This window comes from Phragmites australis, chromosome 11 (assembly GCF_958298935.1).
Source record: "Phragmites australis chromosome 11, lpPhrAust1.1, whole genome shotgun sequence".
Taxonomy (NCBI): Eukaryota; Viridiplantae; Streptophyta; class Magnoliopsida; order Poales; family Poaceae; genus Phragmites; species Phragmites australis.
In genome coordinates this window covers 4,222,480-4,232,555 of record NC_084931.1, presented here as the reverse complement: position 1 = coordinate 4,232,555, position 10,076 = coordinate 4,222,480, and positions in this window count along the sequence as shown.

Here is a 10,076-nt window from a genome sequence, read left to right as displayed (position 1 = left end):
AACTGCATGGTAGCCATGGAATACCTTATAGACAAAGCATGAACTCTTGTGCTGAACTGGTTGGTGGTGTCTGACAGGCTGACATGCATGCAGATGGCCGATATGACCGGTGGGCTAAGCTTACAAGAGTTTGTTTTTGAAGGAAATACGCCCAGAGGGCTAGGTAGTTCTCCATTGCTCTGGAAGTTGTCAGTACATAGCCTCTTTTATAGGAAGGCCCATGAGCATAATACAATTTAAGTGAAGGCCCTTAAAACTAATACACAGGACCTGAAGAAAATAAAATTTTCATCGTGGTCCATGAGATATATAGCTGCAGCAGCTGATATGAGGATGAGTTCCATGCCACCACCAGGAACGCTCCACCCAAGATGTGAGCGTTTTATATGATATATCATAGTAGGAAGTATGTAGTTCTGAAAATATAGACTAGTTTTCATATATATATATATATATATATATATATATATATATAGGGGTTGAAAATACAACTTAGAGTTAAGGCGGAACAAATCCTAAAGCATGGCCTTAAATATAAAAGTGGTCCTAACAAATCCATCGTTGTTTTAGAAATACTTGCAATCAATATATTAAACTTTAACTAATAATATATTTTGAATATTTATAATACAAACACGAATACCATATATGTAGGTTTATCTTGAGAAATAATTTTATTTATAGCACAACATAAATAAGTGTCCAAGTTTCGTTTTGACGACTAAGTCGATGTCCAAAACAAAATTTCTTTAACCGGGTAAGGAGTAGTACTGTCGACACACAATAGTTATGTTCAGAACCTAGTGCACATAAAAAAGAGGAAAAAAAGAAAGTATGAAAATGTAGGATCGAGAAAGACGATTAGAGTGGTAAATAGTAGTCTCACTAAATTTTTAGATGATCTATCTTAATCTTTCACTTAACATGTTTCAAATCAAAAGGCAGAAACAAGTCAACAGAAATAAACCACTCTAAACATCTTCAGGAAAAACCATAGTTTCAATAGATAGATCTGAACCTTAGGTACTATAGAAGAGCAATTCTAGTGTCATAGCTCTCAAAAACTTGCAAATAGATGGGAAAACACTTAGATCTAAAGAACTAGACGTCATGTGAAGAAACTCTATAAGTTGATAAATTTTAAGGTGAGGGATTGTTCAAGACCAACTTATATATAATTTTTATCCCTCTAGCAACAAAAAAAAAAAACAACTCCAATACGATTAAATTTTTTGACTCTTCAACAAAAATGAAAATCACCAAAAAACCGAAAAACTTGTAATCATGTAAGGGAGCCAAAAAAGAAAAACTAGGAGATGAACCAAATATAAGAGTAAACACAATCTTCATTACTTAGAGAGGAACAAACATATTTTCGACGGATTGCAAATTGCTTCAGCTTACAAAGCTCTCACCTAACACATAGGCTAAGCTATCATCTCTCTTCTAAAACCCTGGAACTCTCTCCCAAATGCTTTAAAATGACTAGCTCAAGGAGGCTCTCAACCCCCTCTCCTCTATTTACAAGCTTTTGAGAGATTCCTTACCCTCTAAGTTTCTTAGATTCCTTTCTTGCCCCCAAGTTTTCTAGATATTTTGCTCTCCAAGCAACCTAGCTTCCTTGCTGGCAAAAGAATCTTCTCGATGATGACATGTGTACTCCATCTTGCAATCTTGATCGCTAGCAAATCCCTTTCGCTCCTGATCTCTTGAGTCACCTTGTCACTTGCGTCGGTATCTCTTTCGTTTGACTTTGTTAACACGTCGTCTTTATCCACTTTCAATTGCTTTGCTTGCTCTCCACGTGTACAGTTAGGATCACCCTTGACTTCGCCCGGCCTCCTTGATTGTCTAGTACTAAGCACCCTGCTTAGCCTCGATCATCCTGCAGTCAACCGTCAAGTTGCACCTATCATCTATACATCACAAGACAAGCACACATGTTTCTCCAACTCCATCTCCAATTAGTCGAAATCAAAATTTTCTGTCAAAAAGCTTATCATAGAAAAATCGTGAATACCGGATGTTCCAGTCTGTACAGTCTCTAATCATCAGACCATCTGGTGTGTACACATCTTCCCTCCATCGAAAATCTTCTGGAAAAAGCTCTAGTGAAGCATCCGATGTACACTCCTTCTGAGCATCAAACCATCAGATGTGTACAACTCTTCTCTCCATCAAACCAAAGGAGATCCCTAGAAAATACTCCGGTGAAGCATCCGATGTTCACACCTGCTCATCATCGGACCATCCGATGTGCACAACCACGAAACAAGCATTGCAGTATCTCCTGAAAAATAGTCTGGCGTGCATTTCTCTTTAATACTGAACCATCCGGTGAGTTCTTCGATTTTCACTTCTGAGTTAAAATGCTCTGGTATAAAATCTTCTCCACACCGGACCATCCAGTGTGTACAATTTCTCCAACACCGGATCACCTAGTGTGTACATTTTACCTGGCTCAGAAGCAGAAAACTCCAACTCCCATTTCTCTCCTACTTCGGTTAGTCATAATCAAAATCATGTATAGACAAGCTGATACAAACCAAACCCAACTCAATATAGACTTTGTTAATGACTCATCACATATAAACCAAAATACATATCTACTTGGTTTCTCAATCTCCCCCTTGATAAGTCCATTGATAACACATATGAAAATCAAAAAATGAGTTGAAACAAAAAACCAATTGATATTTAAGTTATCAAAAACTAAAGAAAAGTAAGAACAAGATCACTTAGCATAAGATGGAATGCAAAAGCTCGAAGCCAAAAGTCAAACCAATGCCAGAACACTCTATTCTCTCTTCCCCTTGTTGATAATGGATACATCTAGAAGGAAAAAAGAAAGGCACCCTTAAGGTCTCTTTTGTTTTTGTCATTTTCATTTTTTTTAACAACGAGCATTATAAATCATGCACATATGAAGCAACAACTCGACCAAACCATGCTATCAATAATAATTGCACCAACCCATCTACACATGTAAAAATGTAGTGTAAGCACAACTCATCAAGTGTGCTTAATAATTTATTTGCAATGCATCATCTCCCAAACTCAACTATTTCAATTTTAGAAAACATTGAGACTTTGATACTTCATTGTGATTAATGAAACTGATTGCTTGACAAACACATAAGATATGATTCATTTGTAAGAAATTATATGCATCATCAGCCTTACTTTTCAACCATACCAAGCATATGTCAAAATGACAATTAAAAGCTTAAAGTTCATGGTTTTAGTCATACACAACTTCTTCCAATTTCATATCAAAGTGCAATGATAAGAAGTATCGTAAAGAATAAGTGTGACAATGCATATTTTCTTGATCTTTTACCTATCAACTATTTTTTAGCATTTAGCTCGTAACTTTGAAATTTCATATTTAGCTCATTTAGAAAATATTAAGGTAATTAAGAAAGTTTGACCATGTCAAGATTTTATTCAAGTTTCATACCGATTAAAGAGTCATGACAAAAACTATACAAATACAAGTATAGATATGAAAATATAACAATCTTGTAGCATAAACATGGCTTCAACAATCATATATGTATAAAGTACAATGCTCGTTATATTTTCTAAATTTTTTTAATTTAGTATGTAACAATATCACTTACACAATGCCATAGGAATGACACTCCAAACTCTCCCCTTAGAAATGTAAATCTAGTTACATCTAGAGGTTTGGTAAAGATATCGGTAAGCTGGTGAATAAGATATTTCTAGCCTTGTTGTTACCTTCATATTGTTCAATCTGGAACTAACAAATATGAGAAATAGAAATTTCATAATTGGAGTTAACAATCTCCCATATATTCCTTAACGAATAGTCACAACCCTCAACGAATGAGATTTTTCCATTTCTCTCTATTGTCGCCTACAGATCACAAAGCCAGTTAAAGTCAACTAATGATCAAACTCGGCTATAATACCAATTTTAGGATCGAGGAAGATGACTAGAGGGGATGAATAGGAGCCTCACTAAATTCTTAGATGGTCTATCCTAATCTTTCACCCAATGCGCCTCAAATCAAAAAGCGGAAGGAACAAATCGAGAAAAATAAATCACTCCAAACATCTTCATGAAAAACCATAGCTCCAACAGATAGATCTGAACCCTAGGTTCCATAGAAGAGCAATCCAAGTGTCATAGCTCTCAAAAGCTTGCAAATAGATGGAGAAACAATTAGATCCAAAGAACTAGATACCGAGTGAAAAAACTCTCTAAGTTGATGGATCTAGAGGTGGAAGATGGTTCAAGACCAACTCATATATGATTTTTATTCCTCTAGCAATAAGAACAACTTCAACATGGTGGAAAAAAATCAGCTCTTCAACAAAAATGAAAATTACCATAAAAGCCGAAAAACTTGCAATCATGCAAGGGAACCAAATGAAGGAAATTAGAAGGAGATGAACACAAACATAAGAGTGAACACAATCTTCATTACCTGCAAAGAAACGTCCTATTTTCGGTGGATTACAAAGTGTTTTACCATACAAAGCTCTCACCTAACACACAGTCAAAGCTCTCATCTCTCTTCTAAAACCCTAGAACTCTCTCCCAAATGCTCTGAAATAGCAGGCTCAAGGAGGCTCTCAACCCACTCCCCTCTATTTATAGGCATTTGGGAGGTTCCTTACCCCCTAAGTTTTCTAAATTTCTTTCTTACCCTCAAGTTCTCTAGATATTTTGCTCTCCAAACAAACTAGCTTCCTTGCTGACCAAAGAATCTTACCGATGATGACACATGTACTTCATCTTCTGATCTTAACCACCGGCAAGTCTCTCCTGCTCCTGATCCCTCGGGCCAACTTATCACTTGCACTGGTACCCCTTTCGCTTGACTTTGTCAACATGTCATCTTCATCCATCTTCTCCTGCTTGCTTGCTCTCCACGTGTATAATTAGGATCACCCTGACTCTATCCAACCTCTTTGATCATCCGACACCAAGCACTCCGTTTAGTCTTGACCATTCCGTCGTCGACCGTCAAGTTACATCCATTACTTACACATCTAAAGACAAGCACACACGTTTCTCCAACTACATCTCTAATTACTCAAAATCAAAATTTTCTATCGAAAAACTCATCATAGAAGAATCGTGAACACCGGATGTTCCGATGTGTATAGTCTCTGATCACCGGACCATCCAGTGTGTACATATCTTGCCTCCACTGAAAACCTTTTGGAAAAAGCTTCGATGAAACCTTCGGTGTACACTCCTAAGCACCGAACTATCCAGTGTCTACAACTATTCTCTCCATTGAACCAAAGGAGATCTTCTGAAAAATACTCTGATGAATCATCCAGTGTTCACACCTACTTATCATCAGACCATCCGATATGTACAACCAATAGACAAGCATTGCAGTATCTCCTAAAAAAATAGTCTGGTGTGCACTTCTCTTTAGCACCGGATTATCCGATGAGTTTTTTGATTTTCACTTCTAAGTTGAAATGCTCCAGTGTAAAATTTTTTGAACACTAGACCATTCGTTATGTACAATATCTTTAGCGTCGGATTATTCGGTATGTACATTTTTCCTACCTTAGAGGCAAAAAACTCCAACTCTCATTTCTCTCCTACTTCAGTTAGTCATAATCAAAATCATATATAGTTAAGCTCATGCAAACCAAATTCAACTCAATTTAGATTTTATCAATGGCTCATCATATATAAATCAATGTAAACTAAACTCAACTCAATTTAAATTGTATCAATAACTCATCATATATAAATCAAGATATATATCCATTTAACAAGGACCTGAAATCCTGAACCTGACTTCTTGGATCAATGATTCCATCGTCGAATTATGGAGTCAACGCACTGCATTGCAATTGCATGCAAAGCTAACAATTGGAACAAGACGATAGTGTGTTTCGTGATCGCCATCAAGTGAGCCGTCCGATTAGAATATGAGTGGACATCTAGGCATATTACGGTATATCCGATAGCATAGGCAACTACATAGATCTCAAAGTTTAACATTGGTCCGCATTTGGAGTGCGTGAATAGGCTATCAATTATAATAATTCTTTTTCTTTTCTCGTGATTTCTCTTATTCTCATAGGTAAAAATCTTACGTGAACAAATTTACAACTAGCTGAGAAATATCCTTGTATGTGGAAGATCCTTACGATTTCTCCTATTTTTCTTCAACCCTGCACATGATGCAGTGTACATGCAGTAGGCACAGGAGAAGGATAAAGCCATTATTCTAGGTGTACTGGGACTGCTACACCACTTTCAGCAACCTTTGGCTGAAAATGAAATCAAATGTACGGTGCCCAATCGCCTTGGATGAATGACCGACTGTGAAACAAGGTTAACAAATGGCACCAAAGACAAAAAAAAACCCAACCCAACACATTCTTTGAAAACAGTAGAATTCGGTTAAAAATTGGTCAAATTCAATCAAATTTCGTCAATTTTTTTAATATTGAATTTGAATTTGATCAAAAACTACACAGTTTCTAATTACGAACCGGACCAAATCTGCATCATCCCAGTTTTCAAAACTCATCTTACAAAAATATTTTTAAAAGAATCAGTACAAATCTATTTAAAATAGAATTCCAAATTTATTCTGAAAACCTAAAATCTTTTTCTTTCTTCTTGGGCTCAATCATTCCCTCTCTTTCCTTTTTCTTTCCCTCCAGCTCGGCTCCCTTTTCTCCTCTGGGCCGATCTCCCTTTCTTCTCTTCGGCCCATCCCCCTTTTCTTTTCCGGCCTGGCTCCTTTTCCTTTCCTCCGGCCCAGCTCCTTTTCCCCGACCCGCTCTCCTTTCTCCTCCCTTCCTCCCGCGGACGCTCATGCCAGCCCAACTCGTCTCCCTTCTTCCTCCTCCTGCAGCGCGCGCTCATGCCGAGCAAGCCCGAGCAACACCGCTAGACCCCGCCTCTGTCGCCTAGCAACTTGCCGTGCCGCCCTTGCCAACCCCGACCCTCCCTCTCTACAAGGTCGTGCGCACAGCGCTAGCGACGTGCGCGCGTAGGTTGTGCAGTGTACGGCCAACTGAAGTCACTACTTGCCACGCTGCCATACCTCCTCTGTTCTCCTTCTCTCTCTCTCTCTCTCTCTCTCTCTCTCTCTCTCTCTCTCTCTCTCTCTCTCTCTACAGTACGCACGCGAGGCACAGGTACCCATTGACGCCAGCCCCGCCCTTTGCCAGAGGCGCACGTCACAGCCAGAGTGCCCGCCGTGAATCCCAGTCGTGGCAGTAGTTGTCCCCCACCTGCCCGCTAATATAAAGGTCTACCCTAGCCGCTCCTTCCCCGCAGCCCGTCGTCCACCCAGAACTGGAAATCTCCCTCCCTCTCTCTTTTTCCCCACTGACGAGCTCTAACCGCCTCTCTTCGTTGATCTCCTCGGTCGAGCCAAATCCGCTACCAATATGTCACCGCACCATCCAGACTACCTCCGCCCTCTCCCACACTCATCCCCCTCTCTCATGCCCTCTCCCGAGCTCCCTGTGAGCTCACCGGATTCCCCATTCTCCCTCGTGCTTCCGGTGTTTTCACTGTCGCGAACGGCAGTCGAGAAGGCCTCTCCGGCGATGCTCCGGCGTGCTCGCTATCGCGAGCTGCGTCTCAAGTGGCGGCTCCACCTATGCCCGTTCGGCCCGTGACACCATCTGTCCCCGCCGTCTCTCTCTCAAGTTTTTTTTATTTTTATATTTTTTTGAGTTAAAATTTAAATAAATAGATTCCCGGTGAAGATATTTGCAAAACTAGGTGCCTACAGCCCTCTCAGGGGGCTGCAACCCCCCGAGAGGGCGGTTACGGGTCCTAACCGCCCCCTGGGAGGGCGGTAGGCCAAACCGCCCCCTCAGAGGGCGGCAAGAGGGGCTAACCGCCCCCTGAGAGGGCGGTTAGCCCCTAGCCGCCCTCTCAGAGGGCGGTTAGGGGCATTTTTTCGTCTAAAAGTATTTTTTTCCATTTTATCCTCTAAAAATGTATTATTTTTGTAATTAAAGAAATAAAAAAGGAAGGGGTGTAAGGAAATTAAGAAATTAAATTTGGAGTAGGTTACGTAATAACGGGAGAAAAAAATCAGTAATTAGTAGTTGCAGCATTTTACGTGGGTATGGGGTGCGAACGAGGACAAACATAGTATTAAACACAGGGTAAAAATATTACAATACACTGTAACCACGACGACACGATGAGGAAACAAAGGTGGCATGTACGGTTCGCACTAAGACCTACTTATTAGTGCGCCGATCCTAATCATAACATGCCTTAGGGAGGGAAAGTATGTCGGGTTACATTAGGTACTCTCTACTGCGTGCATCTAGGATACTTTCCCTTTCGGAGGGCATCGGGACCTACCGCCTTAGCACGGCGGGCTCTCTCCCGCTTCCTTTCCCTCTCAGCCTCTTGAGCCTGAGCCACGGTACGGTCGTGCGTCGCCTTCCTCATGCGCTCTTCTTCCTCCCGCTTGAGGCGAAGTTCCTCTTGCTGTTGCTTGTACTCCCGACGTGCGTACGCTTCCCTTCTCCACCTCATGTTCATGTCGACCCACAGATTTTGTGAGTCATTTTGCTCATTGTGGAGCCACTGAATAAAATCACAGAGCGGTGGAGGGGACTGAACAAATGAACAAGATGAGCGGTGTAGTAAAAGAGGGTGCGTAATCGGAAGAGATGAGGCGGATATCTGTTACCGTACCGGTCGATAACCAGTTGTTGCATGGCGAGGCTTGTCATACTCGTAGTTGGCACATATGAAGAAGCGCAGTCCATAGGTGTATGAGATGTCATGCGACTCGCGGAGCTTACAAAGGTCACCACAGAAGCACATTGGTGGTTCGAGACCTTCAGGTATGGTAGTCCCCCAATGTTTCTTTGGTGGGCTTGATGGAGCTGAGGAAGATATTGCACTTGGGAGATATGAGAAATGAGCGATGCTTCACCGTAAGGAGGTTCGGCTATTTATAGTTGGGGAAGGCAGAAGCATTGGATTCGCTCTTGAAGAAAGGAGTGAGGGCATGGGCGTAGCTGGTGGGAGGAGCATCGGATTCCATCTTGAAGAATGGGAAAGTTTTGTCATTGCCCATGGTCAGAGATTCCACGTTTATTGGTACCCGTGTTGTCATTTACTAATTTGAAAAAGCTGGATAGTGTTGTCACATCTTGTTTAAAGCCTGCGGCAGGAGGCATGTGTTGTCAAGTTATGGTTAAAGTTTAGTGCTGTGGTCACTTCTTCATTTAACGTGTCTGAATATGAAATGCAATTATGAAATGCTAAGTCGACCATACAAAGTAAACGTGTCTTAATACATATGAGTACATCACGAAGCGAATATGCATATGTTAGTTACATAAAATGTAAAATGCTACTCATGCCTCCCTCGTTGCCGTCGCCCGTGCGCCCCATCGTGGTCCCAATGCCGCTGGTTAACCCTCACGTGACCCCTGGAGTAGGTGAGGGGGTCGGGTGGGCCGACGTGTCTGGTAGGCCTAGTAGGGACCACCGGTGTCGAGGGCTCGTCGTGCGTGGGCTGTGTCCGAAGCGGTGCACTGGAAACCTGGGACCGCTGAAGGACGTCGTAGTCAGGTGTGCCCCCGAAGAAGTCACGGACGATGTCGTATGCGGTGTCGGGGCCAGCCTCATCCTCCTGACTAGGGTAGGAGGACTGTGAAGGCTCGACAGGCGTCCATGTGTACTGGCTGGAGGGGCCTATGAACAAATAATCATGTTAGATACGAACAATATGGTATCGAAAGTAGTAGTAAAAAATGTATAGTTGTACCTGCGTGGTACGACGGTGCAGCAGAAGAAGGCCACGCTGACGTGCCGTAGTACGTTGCGGGCGGGGTAGGGCGTGGGGCCGCCGAAGACGGACCAGCTTCGTCACCGAAGTAACCTGAGCACAATACTAACTTAATTTGCTGAAAGTATTAGAAACTAGGAAGAAGGGTTCCCAGAGTACCTGACTGTGGACGCACATGGCTCGATCTACGAGCCTGCGTCGAGACTTGTGCAGATGGACCTAATGAATGTTTAATAACAATAAGTAAAGGATATTGGTTAACATTATTCAAAAGTATAATTCGTA